Below are 16,440 nucleotides of genomic sequence, written 5' to 3'. Positions count from 1 at the left end.
TCGAGCTTCCCTCGTTAGACCCTGAGGCACTTAAGACGCTAGAGGCTGACGTTACGGCAGAAGACATCTCGGTAGCTATAGCTAGACGAAGGACCGGGAAGACACCGGGTCCAAATGGTTTCCCGGCGGAATTTTTCAAGTGCACGTCGGACATCTTAGCTCCCTACTTGAGGAACCCCTTTTTAGGAGCGTATCAGGAGGGGAGGCTCCCCACTGACCTCTCCATGGCGACAATAATCCCGATCTATAAGGAGGGCAAACCACGGGAGGACTGCGCGTCCTACAGACCCATATCCCTCCTAAATACCGAGGTGAAACTCCTTGCGACGGTCTTGGCAATACGCTTGAGGGCGGTGATCCCTGACCTGATACACTTAGATCAGACCGGCTTCTTACCAGACAGGGCCACTAAGCTCAACCTTAGACGCACCCATAACTGGCTGCAGGAGGTGAGAGATAGAGAGTCACCTCACTGGCTTCTCTCCCTCGACGCAGAGAAAGCCTTTGATGCGGTGCATTGGCCGTTCCTGGAAGGAGTCTTAAAAAAAATTGGTTTTGGCCCTAAATTTCAGAATTGGGTTCGGCTCCTCTACACCGCGCCGCGTGCTAAGGTGAGGGTTAATGGAAGTTTGTCACATGAATTCCAGATTCAGAGAGGGACACGTCAGGGCTGCCCACTGTCACCACTCCTATTCACGCTCACCATCGAAATCCTAGCTGCCAGGATCCGGCAAAACCCGGGGATCGCAGGATTCAAAAGAACCGATACGGAACCTGCCCAGGAGAAACTGTCCCTCTATGCGGACGATGTCCTCCTGTACATCACAAAACCGGAAACCACTGTCCCAGAGCTCTTCCTGGAGCTGGAATGCTATGGTAAACACTCTGGGTACAAAATAAACTGGCATAAATCGATACTATACGACCCCAGGGACTACATTCCCAGAACAATTGATCACGACAGCTGAGGGCTTTCAATATCTCGGGATTTACATCACCCTTGATAGGAAACTCTCGCTTCAGGAAAATATAGAGAGGGTCACGCTGAGCGCCGTGGCTGATATGGAGCGCTGGAGAAGGCTACCACTTACACTATTAGGCCGAGCAGCCATGTACAAAATGATTATTCTCCCTAAATATTTGTACGCCCTGCAGAACGAATACTATTTCCTCCCGGAGTCTCTGCTGGATAAAATCCACTCTGATCTTAGGGCCTTTCTCTGGCTAGGAAAACAACCTTGAATAGCATTGACCACTCTCCAAAGACACCAATATAGCGGAGGAATCTCGCTACCGAACCTGGAAGCTTACTACTGGGTGGAACACATGACCCCAATTAATGAATGGCTACATTCCCAGGCAGACCACCCCACATATGCCCTAGAACGACATAAACTGTCTTCACACAACATACTCTATTACGTCTACGGAGGCACCTCACGGAAGCCACTCCTCACAGCAACCCTAATCACAATACGTGCATGGAACAAGGCCACGAAACGTATGGGCTGGGATAAGACACCCACCCGGGAGACGCCACTATGGCATTGCGCGTGGCTGACTGAAATTCATAAACTTAAGGGGTTTAAACGGTGAGACGACATTGGAATCTCCACTATTGGAGATGTGATCGCCAAGGGGGAACTGAAATCCTTTCAGGCTCTTCAGGTATACCCAACTGCGACATGCTTGGAGAGCACAAAACATACAATTATCAGGGCTTCCGGAATATGCACCATTGGAGGGTAGGCTACTACAAGAACAGATCCAGGGGAAGGCGGTCTCACTTACCTACAAAACCTTAACCAACAATATGCTAGGAGATCTGACGACACTTAGAAATACTTGGGAGGGTGAGGTAGGAGCATTTGATGACCTAGATTGGGACATAGTGTTAATGTATCCCCGAGAGGTGGCGATTAAGTCCAGGCTCCACCTCATTTAATACAACATACTGCACAGAACCTATTATGACAGGGTACGACTCCATAAAATGGGAACAATAGAGGACACCAAGATGCCTTCGATGCCACAGAGAAGGCGGAGATTTTTATCATATAATATGGCCATGTGGGGTGATTCAGACTTACTGGAATAGCATCTTTAGGGAATTGAGTGAGATATTAGAGGTACCACTTCCACAGGAGCCCATGCTGGCCTTACTGGGGATGACTGACGACGTGGGCTTACCGCGCCCTCTCCTAATTTTCCTGGTTCTAGCCTTAGTGGTGGCCAAAAGAGACATAGTGAGACACTGGGGATCACCGACTCCCCCGGAACTGGAGGAGTGGAGAAGAGGGCTGGACCTCTATATGGCTGCCGAGAGAGTGACTTATAAATCTAGAGGATGCCCGAGGAAATATCGAAAGGTGTGGTCCAGGTGGAGACATTATCATAGGCTGGATGGAGGGTTGGGAGAGAAATGAGTTCCTTACCATAATTCAAGACCATTGGGCGACGGAGGGGAGGCATGGGAAAGAGACACTGAGAGATATTTACTCACCGGATATATGGACACTGCACTTGTGTGATATGAAAAGTAACAGCAAAATACGATTGCGGGGAGGCGGGAGGGGGTGTAGGGTGGATAAACGTTGCCAATTACATGACTGCACTTTTGAGTTATGAACAAAATGCAAATAAAAATATTTAAAAAAAAAAAATTGTGCCTCCAAGAAAATTCAGGAGCAGTTGCTGAGTTGCAGGAACCCTACTCTCTCTGAAGTCTTAGACTTAACAAAAAGTATGTAGCAGTTGGCAAAAACGTCTGGGCAAATTGCAGCTCCAGCATGCCAATACAGGACATGGATGAAGAAATTGTTATGGATGATATTGAGTGCATTGCGTCAACTGATGCTGTGCATGAGTGTGATGCAATGTTTAGTGAGCATGAGTGGTTCGAAGCGTGCCAAAATGATGACGTTGTGAAGCAGGTACAGGAATATATTGTCCAGAGTGTAGGTGCCTGGAGGGTGATTTGAAAACATATGCCCGGATTGCAGGGGAACTATCCATAATCAACAGATTTGTTTTAAGAGGTGATTTACAATATACTCCTGCTAAAATGCGTAGTCTTATCATTTCCAAGGCGCACTAGGGTCACTTAGGAATAGCAAAGATGTGCATGCTCATAAAACATCACTAATGGTGGCCCCCTTTTAGATACATGTGAAGTTATTGATTGATAAATATCCTGAGTGTTGATGTCAGATAAGCACTGGAAACTAAGCAAATCACCTTTACTTCATATTTGGTATCCTGATGCTGCATGGGAAAAGCTAAGTCATAATTTTTCAGGTCCATATATCTCCCTCACAGAAGATATGAGGTATGCCATTCTCCTAGTTGATTATTTTTCAAAATGGTTGTATTTCTTCTTTGTTGATTTACCCACTTCAAGTGTTGCCACAACTTTTTTCTAGCAACTTTTCTTAATAGAAGATTCACCTTTGTTAGGTGTGTGGTTACTGACAACGGCTCCTATTTTATCTCAGAGCCCAATGCTTGAATTTATTTATATCAGACATGATGTCAAGTATTCGTGTGTTGCTCTTTACTCGCAATTGTTGAATTGATTACTTGAGAAAGGCAACAAAATAATTAAAGAGGTCATACAGACTGCCCTCGCATCAGGCATGGCAAACACAAGGAGATGATGGATGGGGTGCTGAAACTTTTCAAACACTCACCCCTATTCACAGATATGGGTTGAATCCATCATCCTTCTTTAGCTCACTTTGCCACCACAGTTCAGACACAGCTATATGCTACTACGGCCCCTCGCGGCGGGATGCCTGGCTTTCACCTTGTGGATACCCGGCCGGGGTATCTCACAGGGGAATACCAGGACGGGTTCCCTAAGCAAGCGCCTTGAGACCCCTGGGTTAAAGTGTTGCGCTATATAAATCGAAACACATTTACATTTACATTTACATTTGCAGGAACCCTACTCTCTCTGAAGTCTTAGACTTAACAAAAAGTATGTAGCAGTTGGCAAAAACGTCCGGGCAAATTGCAGCTCCAGCATGCCAAAACAGGACATGGATGAAGAAATTGTTATGGATGATATTGAGTGCATTGCGTCAACTGATGCTGTGCATGAGTGTGATGCAATGTTTAGTGAGCATGAGTGGTTCGAAGCGTGCCAAAATGATGACGTTTTGAAGCAGGTACAGGAATATATTGTCCAGAGTGTAGGTGCCTGGAGGGTGATTTGAAAACATATGCCCGGATTGCAGGTGAACTATCCATAATCAACAGATTTGTTTTAAGAGGTGATTTACAATATACTCCTGCTAAAATGCGTAGTCTTATCATTTCCAAGGCGCACTAGGGTCACTTAGGAATAGCAAAGATGTGCATGCTCATAAAACATCACTAATGGTGGCCCCCTTTTAGATACATGTGAAGTTATTGATTGATAAATATCCTGAGTGTTGATGTCAGATAAGCACTGGAAACTAAGCAAATCACCTTTACTTCATATTTGGTATCCTGATGCTGCATGGGAAAAGCTAAGTCATAATTTTTCAGGTCCATATATCTCCCTCACAGAAGATATGAGGTATGCCATTCTCCTAGTTGATTATTTTTCAAAATGGTTGTATTTCTTCTTTGTTGATTTACCCACTTCAAGTGTTGCCACAACTTTTTTCTAGCAACTTTTCTTAATAGAAGATTCACCTTTGTTAGGTGTGTGGTTACTGACAACGGCTCCTATTTTATCTCAGAGCCCAATGCTTGAATTTATTTATATCAGACATGATGTCAAGTATTCGTGTGTTGCTCTTTACTCGCAATTGTTGAATTGATTACTTGAGAAAGGCAACAAAATAATTAAAGAGGTCATACAGACTGCCCTCGCATCAGGCATGGCAAACACAAGGAGATGATGGATGGGGTGCTGAAACTTTTCAAACACTCACCCCTATTCACAGATATGGGTTGAATCCATCATCCTTCTTTAGCTCACTTTGCCACCACTGTTCAGACACAGCTATATGCAAATCAGTCTTGACCCTGTGTCTCATGGAAACAGTGCAGCCTGAACTGCCAAGCCATGTCTTCCCTGGACAGGAAGCAAGCATCGTGGGACCGGTATCAGGCTAACAGTCCTCTTCAGCCAGGCTAGCTTGAATCCAGTGGCAAAGTGAGCAAGGGACCCACGTCTGGGCATACCCTGCCATCAAAGGGTGAACAAAGGAAACACAAGGAGATGATGGACGGAGTGCTGAAACTTTTCAAACACTCACCCCCAGTCACAGATCTGGGTTGAATCCATTATCATTCTTTAGCTCAGTTTGCCACCCCAGTTCAGACACAGCTCTATGCAAATCAGGCATGGACATTAAGCAATTTCGCATAAGGTTTGGGATTTCAACGCCACACCACATTACAACACTGGGGTCACCCCTTTTCAGTTGTTGAGAGGCAGGAAGGACCATTCTGCTTTCTTTCCCACTTGGGTGAAGGGACAAGCTGCCCTTTGAAAATGAGGTTGGAAAAGATACTAAATTAACTTCAGGGGTCACTTCAAGGGTAGTCACACAACAAGTCAAAATGAAGCATGATTTCAGCAAATGTGGCACTGTGCACAACAATGAGATATTAGTTGATGGCTCTGTACTAATCAAAAAACCCTTCACGGTCAGGAAGGGTGAGTAAATATTTTCACCTCCAAAAAGGGTCTGCAAGGTTGGTAAGGGTGCAGCTCCCCTCCCAGCCCATATCACTTTCAATACTTGCCTCGCTTCACTACATACGAGTCAGTACATTCCATCAAATCACCCTTTGGCAGAAAAACAAAAAGAACTTCGTAAACTGCCAACACAACACCTGTAGCAACTGATTTTACCAATTGGAAACCAAGAGATGCTAAAAGTAGAAGAACAGACAACAACAATGCCCTGTGAATCCAACTTCATCAGTTATTTCTTCAGCTGTGAAAGTTCCACCTCTTCAAAGAGCATTTTATCCCCTACTGATAGAACCTGTCATATCCTAAGCCACAGACCGCACTGAAAAACGCCAGTGATTATAGTAAACGTGTTTTTCTCTTTTATCAAAATGTACAGAACTTCGTCAATCACTAGCAATGTTGACACTACAAATAAATTCACATGATATAAGTACAAATGAGGGGGGTTCCACAATGGAGCAAGAAATGCCATGCGACCTGACACTCACTCAGGTTGCTTACTATTCCTACGGTGCAGGACTCGCTACTTTGGAAACCTATTTTCTTTATACAAGTGAAATAGGTTTGTCTTCCTCTATCCCAAAATGATATAGTCTGAAATGCCCATGAATGACAGAATCTCCATAATAAGAAATTTAAAAAAAAGTTAGGCCAAGACTGTAGTATAGCAGATGTGTAGCTAATCATACAATATGTCAGTTCGCACTATCCAAAGAACTGAATGCCATGAAGCTAGTTTGTAAATATGTTGTGGGGGCACTGGTTACTGAAGATGATCGTTTGAAATAGGGAAATGAGGGACAGGTCCAAGAATCATAAAGATGGGCAGGAGAAACATACAGGGGGGATTTGAAAAAGGAATGGCAGCGTAAGAAACCAACTGAAGGAATATACTCAAAAGAAGTATCAAGCGAGTGGGCTCACAGATCCAGACCTAGGAAGTACAGCAGCCATCGGTTAGTTAGTGGTACTTCTATAAATAAACATGCAGACGACTACGAGACAGAGGGGAAATGGGGCAGAAAAACAGTGGCAAATGAGGAAACACGAAAAAGCAATTGGGTAGAAGATAAGTAAGCACATAAAATGTGAGAAAAAAATGCAATTAATCATAAAATGACGAAATAAATCCAAAATCTTGCACGAGCAAACACAGACACACACTATTAACGCTTAGAGGGAGGCTAACAAAAGAACAGAAACGGCTTTGTGATTGCCTTTATATAGCGCTTACAACCCCTCACGAGGCATTGAAACGAAAGGAACAGGAAAGGGCGAAAACCTGTCAATGCATACCCTGTTTTGAGGAGGGGAGTAATCAGGCAAAGGGCGTAAAGGATAAAAGGCAATGGTTGACAGACACATGGACCAGGATGGAGGAAAACAAGGTAAAATAACGGGAGCGATAACGAAGACGGACGTGAAGAAGAAAATAAAAACAGCTTAATGAAGACAAACACGTGATGGGAAGAAACAAGCAAAAGTGATCATGATCGTGGGGACCCGCTCTGTGGTGGGGGGCAGAGGAGGCACTTGGGAGAGTAAGGAAAGGAAAGGGTGCCGCGAGGAATGCGTGCAACGGCAAAAGCATGGTCGCGAGTAGTGCGCGCGCACCATGATGAGAGAGGCAAGCCATATGGCACCTCTGCTCATCATTGTGCGCGTAACCACACGCTCTATGCCTGACAAAAGAGCTTGGTAGCACTTTGAAAACCCACACATTAAATGTCTCGCAAATCAGCGCATGCGCTGGCTCAGGTGAGACCTAAAAAGGGCTGCCTTTTTTCTATGATAAAGCTGCACCACCATCAGTTTCTGTTAGCTTTGGTTGAGAGGGCACCACTCACTCTCTAAAATAATAGATGCACTCACGATCCCACCTCTGGTTTCAGATGGGGGAACCTTCAGCAGGGTTAGATAAGCGCTGGGCTCACTGATGAAATAATACCTTGAATCTTTATGACCAGGAGTCCATTGCCAAAACGCTCTCAGATATCGAACCCAGTTATCACTATAATGACCCACTCCCCGCTAAATGCCTGGAAAAAATAGGTCTAGCGTCATTCCAATATGGAGAAAAATAATAAATGCCTCTCAAGCCCAAGGAATCCTTCCAGAATGCCTAAAAACCAGTCAAGTCGTCCCCATCATCAAAAAACCTATAGAGGACCCGGCAGATCCTAATAACTTTTGCCCAGTGACCAATATCCCACTACTGGCCAAATTAATCGAGAAATGTGTGCAAAGCCAACTGAGCCAGCACATCGCCAATTTCTCATTTCTGGACGACTGCCAATCGGGATTCAGAACAGGCCACATCACGGAAACAGCGATCCTACATATTGTCGATGATGCATTACAGGCCCTAGACCACAATCGATCATGTCTACTAGTCCTTCTTGACCTGTCGTCAGCATTTGACACGGTAAACCATCAAAAATTACTAACCAGGCTCCATGACAGGATGGGAATGTCGGGTAATGTGCTGAAATGGTTTGAGTCCTTCCTTCAGAATAGAACACAAAGATTCATGGTTAACCAGGCACTATCATGCCCTAACTCGATTGGTGTTCCACAAGGATCTACATATCTCCATCCCTGTTCAATCTGTATGTCGAACCTCTTACAGAAATTCTCAGAGACGCAAACATAGCCTATCACATGTATGCGGAGGACACACAGATATACATTAAGATCGCATCTCTGAAAGACATTAAGTCAATGAATGAGGCCTTAAAAATTTCATTACAATGGTTAGCTAGCAATCATCTGCAGCTAAACGCACCAAAAACTGAATTACTATTAATTTCACCACCAAAGAACCACACTGAAGTGAAGGAATGGACGAAACTGATCACATCTCTAAACTGTACGCCTACTCTAGTGGACTCAGCGAAATCACTAGGAATCACACTTGAGAATCTAGACATGAAAGTCCACATCAAATCAATGGCAAAAAGTGCCCGCTTTCATTTGAACTACATTAGAAAAGTGAAATCATTAATTTCTCTGGCGGATCTCAAACTGGCAGTCCAATCCTTAGTTATATCAAGGATTGAATATGGCTGTACAACGTTAGCAGGCATACAAAAATATTTCCACAACACCACTAAAAGCATGCCTCAATGCAGCTGCAAGAATCATGACTGAATCAAGAAAATTCGACCATATCTCTACACTTGAAAGCGTTAAACTGGCTACCGTACGAAGCCAGAATCCAACTTACACTGGCATGCATTACACGCAAAGCAATCCACTACAAAACACCAAGATACCTGGCCCAGAAAATTTAGTTATCAGGAGGAAGCAGACCAGCCAGGAGTGCCAAGGAGCTGCTACTGAGACCACCCATCTCCAGGAAGAAGAAAACATATGATAGAGCTTTCTCAGGAGCAGCCCCCAGAATATGGAACTCACTCCCTCCAATCATTAGGAAAATTCCAAACACTGTAACTTTTAAGAGGGAAGTCATGACCTTCCTGATGAGTAAATTCCTTCCATAGACAAGACCTCTCATCACTAGCACCATGACATAGATGGTTCCTAAACAGGACAACTGTGTAGTAAAAAATTAAGTCTCCAGTTATACATGGAATAACATCTGTCAGCACTATACTTATCCTGACTTGTTAGAACCAACAAGGAAAAGACATTCTCAGAACTATAGTGTACTGGAAGCCCCAGCACATCGTGATATCAAATGTATCCTAAAGTTACTCCATGTCAATTTATATTCTTTTGTTAATATTATATGGCTATGCAATGTACCTACCTCATATCACTATGATTATGCTATACAAGATGTAACTCTTTACTACCTCATGTAAATGTGAAGCGCTCTGATACCCAAGGGTCAAGTTCGCGCTATACAAAACTTTTTAAATAAAATAAATAAATGAAATACATGGTAATACAGAAATAGGCACAACTTGCACAAGACAGAGCAACATGGTTCTCAGATGTCATTCAGAAGACATCTGCCCTAACAGAAACAGCTGGGCCAAGCATTTAACATTCAGATTAAACAAAAACGCATGCCTGAGGTACCCCATGTCACTTTGATAAGGTGCAAAACAAATGTAGGAATCCAACCTCTTAGCGTTCACGCCTGACCGTATTCAGTAAGGCATCTGGAGCACGTAACTAAACAAAGCAGCAGACAAAGACTCTTGGCATTTGCCCACTGTCCTATTGTAAATTATTAGAGTTTATGTTTTAACGTGTGCCCTCAATAATGTAACAGGAAACTAAAATAAAACGAGTTTAGCATTGAAAGTGAGCTTTCCACAAAAGATATAAACCACCACGGGAAGAACAAAATAGCACATTTTAAAAAGAAAATGTTCACATTACATTATACTTGAATGTAAAAATATGATAAAATAACCAGTTCTAATATTTTTGGGAAGAACTCTTCGCTGGTTTACGTGTAAACAGGACACCACCCTATCATTACCACTGCTGCCTAAACGGTCAGGCATGAACCTGTTTCGTCTGTAGATCAGCTTCTTTTCCTGCGCGGGGCTGTTCTGCAAATCGAAAACCTGGCATAGTTCCCAGTTTGAAGCAATTGAAGCCAGTCCTGGGGCCTGGCGGGCACTCTGTGGCCTGATCACTCTAGCAGACTCCTTGCATGCCTTTCAAATCACCTTGTGAAGGCCCAAAATAGAGTGACTACTTCCGCCTCGCACGCTGCACTGTGCCCTATCTAGCGCACGCTAGACTCAACAGCGCCCAACGGAAATTATTTCAAACTTATTTAAATTGTTTATTTGAAATATCACTTTGTGCCAAGAAGCTTATTGAATTTTGAATGTGATTTGTTGGTTGAAGTATAGGTTCAAATAAATTGCTCTACTCATATTACGAAACGCCTTCATATTTTAATTATGTGGTGAACAGCAGTGTAGCAAGAGTGTAATAGTTTCTGGTGCAAATTCGGTTGCCGATAGCCCCGATTTTTGCAGGATTAACCTGCATTTATGCTGCCTGTCCCATTTCCCGCACTTATTGGTTTATCTATCACCTAAACAGTATTTTAATGAACGTGGGTGGTATTTTCATGCACTGACGTAAAAATATCAGGAATATCATTATAATTAGAAATGTTATCTCCTTTTGAAGTCTATACTGCAACGAACAAGTACAAGTTCAAAATAAATGAAAAAGGTCAAATCTACACCAAAGGCGTCATGGCACTAATACTGAGTCCATCAGGAGGCTCAGAAGAAAAGACAGGTCTTTAGTTCTTTGTGGAATACAAGAGGATATTCTAGTCTACGAAGAGACAAAGGTAAGACATTCCAAAGAGACAGAGAACGTCTGCCCTGCGCCTCGTGCCATTCTCACGAGCAAGGGACTGAAAACAAGGGTAATGATTTCAAATGTAAATCCCAGTTTTGAATATATCTCCGAGGCTGAAGATGAGACTAAGGAGTAGAGGACCTTATATCTCCTACGAAAGGACTTACACTCGATCCAGCTGGGTAAATCCAGCCAATGGAGGTTACAACCGATCTGTGAGCCCCTTTCAAATTTCTTAAAGCCATGGATCAGCAAGACTACCATATTCCAATTGCAGTCCAGTCGATGTAGAGGAAGGAAGTCTCTTATAGCAAGAGTTGGCATAGTCAGGTCTGGACATGATTTAAGCTTCAACAACAGAGGCTCTGAGCTTTCAGGAACAAAGGAAGGATCTTTCTAAGGACCCTCATCTGTGGGTAGCAAGATGTTTCTTGAGAAAGTTGAGTTGACGGATTAGGCTAAGGTCTTTGCTTGACCAAATTTCCTGGATTTTTACATTTTCAAAAGTTCAGAGAACATCACCCATTACGGAAGGCCATAAGCTTAAGAAAACAATTGTTCATCCAGTGGTAGGCAGTGGAGAGGATGCAATTAACATTTTCTCGAATACCCTCAGAAAAAAAATCTGAGTGTCAGCATAAGATGTTACCTTGAAATCAAAAGCATGAAAAACTGAGGCCAGATGGAGGGCTGATATAAATATTGAAAATAATTGGATAGAGGCAGGAGCCCAGAGGAACAACACCTTCAACCTGGAAGGACCTTGACTGTAAATGAGGAAGAATTGACTTTTTTTGAGAGAGGACTGACAACCATAATTTGGCAGACCCACGTATATCCACTTCTTCAATGTGCTGGATCAGGATAGAGTGGTCACCAGTATCAAATGCTGCTGAGTAATTCTGCAAAATAAGGTAGGTAGGCAAGTTTCCATTAAGGCCTCTTGTCAGTTCATTATTGGTAGCTACTAATGTGGACTCTAACCCCAGGCCGGGCCTAAAGCCCATATAGCTGGTCAGTTCACTCCGCATGGATTTTTACCAGAATAATAAGAAAAAAATATGTTTTTCCAGTGGGCCTTCATGAACTCAAACCCAATAGGCCGTCAATCCAACGCGACCAAGAAGTCACATCAGCAACTGTACCCTTGCATACTGTTTTTAAGTGGGCTATAAGTACACAGTAAACAAAGTTACATTACTATGCCAGATTATTTTTGCAATCAACAGTCAATATATATTTTATGGGAAAGAAGGGCAATTGAAGTACACAATCATAAAAGGTTTGTATAGATCGATTCGCAATTAACGTGGACAAAAGCTGGCTCAATTCCTTAAACCGTAACAGCCAACATGTGTTTCCCAATGATATAATTCCGGTTCCGCTGGATTTACAAAATAGATGACAGAGAAAACAATCAACTACAACATCAATCATATGGCATAAATTGATTATAATTAATGTACAAGAACAGCAATTCCAATTGTGTAGGGCTTTTAAGGGTAGGTTATTAAAAGTGAATTTTTCAATCTTTTCTTTTTACTGCTTCACCACTGGGGGTGCTTAGTATATTAGAGTAGCCTAATTTCTTTTAGATGACAGGGCAATGAAATTAAATGTATTACTTGACTAATGGAAATAATTACAAATAGATAACAAGCATTTGCAATGCAATAGGTCTCGCATTAGGAAAGTTTGAGCTATTGGTATTGTAAATGACACATTTTTTATTTATGTGTTGGTTTTGAAAATAGCAAAATTAATAGCTTTGTCATTTACAATGCCAATAGTTATATCTTTTGCAAATGTGACACCTATAGCATTTGTAATGCAACATGTTTTGTATTTACGTGACTTAGATGTATTGATATTACAAATAACCATGGCTTTTATTTTTCTTTTATAATCAATACTTAAATAAAAGTTATTGTGAATATGGAGTGGACAAATTCCACTTAACTGATGCTATGTGCCACTGTCCTGCCAAAAAAGCCTGCAATCCCTAAACCACGATTAAACAGCTCACTCTTATGCCCAGTGAATGGGAGGGTGGGATTTTCTTCTACCCCGTCCTGCTGGTCTGGAATCACAGGAAGGAAAAGACCAAGGCAAAGATGCCTCGGCCTAAATGACCTTTTCCTTCACACAATTCCAAACAGCCCAAGATGCAAAGGTCTTGCCATTCACTTCCTGTCTCGTGTGCACGGTGAATTCAAACGTGAGGCAGAAGGAGATGAAGCACACCACCATATCATCCCAAAATCCTCCACAAATTCGAGACAGCAGGGCAGAGTTAGGGATTCCCAGGGGTCCCCAGCCTGACATCGCTCAGAGTCATCCCTAAGTGGAGTGTCCTTGCTGTGGTTGGTACCAAGTAACGTGCTCTATGCAGAGGCCATGACAGCAGTTCTCCAGTGAAGAAGAGCACCAGCTTCGAAGAAGCAGCAGCGATAAGGGTTGTCACCTGGCCAGCGTTGTACCGGCCTGGCCAGAACATGTAAGTCAAAGCCAGTAAAAAAATAAATGCTAAAATCAATCAGAGAAAAAAGGTACATTTTCCTCCTTCATATGTCAACTTACAAAATGAAGAAATAAATTAGAAAGTGTTTGAACTCTACCTACATTATGATGGAATTGAGGTTTCCAAATTAAGCAGCTGGTGGCTGAAGTTTTAGGTCTCCTGTGCTTCTGCAGCCTACGCGCTGCTATGGGGTTTTCTAAAAATAAAAAAATAAAAAGCCTGGGCTTCCACCCACTTCACGTCACACACAGTTCCTCCTTTCATTCAAAAACATTCATTCACGTCCTTCCCTGTGCAGGCAGCCTGTGCCACTTTGCAGAAAGGTCACTGGTACAGAGAGGACTCTCTGCAGTCCTCAGAGGACATCGCCAGAGGTGGGCACACTGAACACTGTCCACAACGCTGCGTCTGGATGAGAGGTAACGCTTGGATGCTTTTTTTATATAAAATCATATAAAAATATTCAAGTTACTTTTCGAAGGACCTTCTGGGAAGGCTTTTGAGCACCCTCATCCAAGGAGAAACATTGGGGGCACACAGCGTGTATACATTTAGCAAAATGAAGGTTTAAAACGACACAGACAATAATAATAACTTGTCTCTTATGTATCACTTGCTACTGCAGTTTGCCCTTTTGTAGTGCTGTACATAACTGGTGTGACAACTACACAGTCCAATGGTACCAAATATATCGGCTGTGCAGGCGATGTTGTGAATCACAAAGGATATGCAAGGGGCACATGGACCTCTAGAGTAAGTGGTTAACTCATTCAGCTAAACTGTATTGCAAAATATTATAAGAGGTGATGTTGACAAATGTTTAATCCACACATTTCTGATGGATTAACGCTTAAAATGGCTCCGTCTGGATGTGAACTTCTGGCCCACAGCCTATACACCAATGCCATTGACCTATTTCACTCGGCCTTCTGCCTGTGGAGCTATGGTTACTCATTGCCCTTTGTAGGACCTGCCTTAACCTAATAATCTATCTCGTAGTAGAATCCCGCCCTGGTCATTTTCTTAAGCTTTGCATCATATTTTCTGCAACGAGAGACAATAAATGTTTTGAGCAGGGAAGAGTAACAATCCAGGCATCAGGAGCAAGGTGGAATTTTTTTGTATTTCATCACAAGAGACTGGTAAAGGTTTCAACCGGCCCACTAACTTTTCTATGGGGTAATAGGGAACCGAAGAGATTTGCCCAAGATCACGTAGCACGTGAAGCCAGAAACCGGCACAGGGGACACATTGAGTTTCCCCAAAACGTCCCACCAAATGACCCCTTGTTAGGAAGGTCTAGAAAAAAGCAGAGTAAATGTACAATTTAAACAATAGTAAAATGTGTGGGCAGAGCTTGCTACTCCAGTCTGTCGTTTTTTTAGATGGGTGTTACCAACAACTTAAATTAGAATACAACACATCTCTTATACCTCTTGTGCTTAATTGCCGAATGCATACTTGAGCATAATAAATATGTAATTCGCCTCTGTAACTCGTTCTCGTTGTTCTGTAACAACTAGCAACAAGGCGGAAGAGACGCGAGACCCGCGGCGACCCGTAAGCTCTTGTCCGGCCGGCCAATCCGCTCGCGGCCGACCGGAAGTCCCGCCTCCTGAGGTCCGTGAGACGCCGGTGCATGGAGCGCCCTGCCGGTCCTGGGTAGCCCTGGTCCCCAGGAGGGGGCCAGGGAGAAGGAGGAGTGTGGCGCCTGTTGCGGGGCTCCTCTGACCTGAGGGAGCCCCGATTAAGAAGAGGAGACGAGACGCGCCGCGCCGTGAGGATCGGAGCGCAAGAGGAGCCCCACCGGAAGAGCGCAGTCGGTGAGTGGGGCCCAGGGCTAATGTGACGTCCGTGCGTGCCTGTGTGTATGCCTGTGGGGGAGGGGAGGGGGCGGGAGTGTGTGCGCGCGTGTGTGCGTGTGTGCATGTGTGTGCGCATGCGTGACTGTGTGTGATTGAGAGAATGCGAGGCAGGGGATAGTGTGCCTGCATGTGCATGCGCGCGCCTGTGTGTGTGCGTGCGTGCATGCAGTGGGGTGGGGGCTGCCTGTGTCTGTGTGTGAGCGAGGGCTGTGCTCTGCGCAAGCGCAGCTCAGACGCGCGCTCCCGAGGTGAAATCTGACAATGGGAAAGCGCGCGTCTGACTGCTGTCCACTCTCCTAAATACCGGCAACATAAGTTGTTGAGCTGACGCATTCATGCTTCGCATGAATGCCACATCAGCTCGACCTAAAAACCAGCCTACAAATCAGTCAGGAAAATGTACTTTTTCTACTAATGGGTCTGGGTCCATGTTTGTTTTGGCCAAATGCAGCGTGCTGTTCTAGACAGGAGCTTTACTCATACATTTGAAAATGACACCTGATAGGGGAAGCAAGTGCAGGTGCACAGACCTCTTCCCAGATGCTGCTGCTCGTGTAGTAGGCACCCCACATAGTGAGGCTCTAAAAACAGGAAACACTGAGCAAAGTATACATTTCAAGGTGGTTTGCAATATGTGCAAAGCCTTCAGGGCTAAAAGTCCGAATACGGGGACAGTTTGCTGCATGTTTTGCAGCAATCTAACACCAAGCAATGTGAGACTAATAATCCAGCTCAAATACAGGAGCAAGAAGTATGAAGGCACATCTGTCAGAGCATGAAACGTTCAAGTTTAGAGCATTTTGGACCCCACCTGGAAGCATTGCCCAGTCCAGTCATGCTCAGGACAGCATTGAAAACAACCGTAAAGAGTCAGAACCTCTCCTTTTGAAGAAGTGACAAGAGCCCACCACTCAGTTTCAAACCCCCCGCATGGATCCCCTATATCTAAAGGTGACAGGGGAGTGTTCTCTCCAATTTAGTGTCTGAACACCAAGCGGTACAAAGTCACCCTTTAAAACATGTCAGAACCAAGCAAAGGATGTACGACGTTA

Source organism: Lissotriton vulgaris, chromosome 1_1, assembly GCF_964263255.1.
Source record: "Lissotriton vulgaris chromosome 1_1, aLisVul1.2, whole genome shotgun sequence".
Lineage (NCBI taxonomy): Eukaryota > Metazoa > Chordata > Amphibia > Caudata > Salamandridae > Lissotriton > Lissotriton vulgaris.
Note: the sequence above shows the minus strand (reverse complement) of the source record.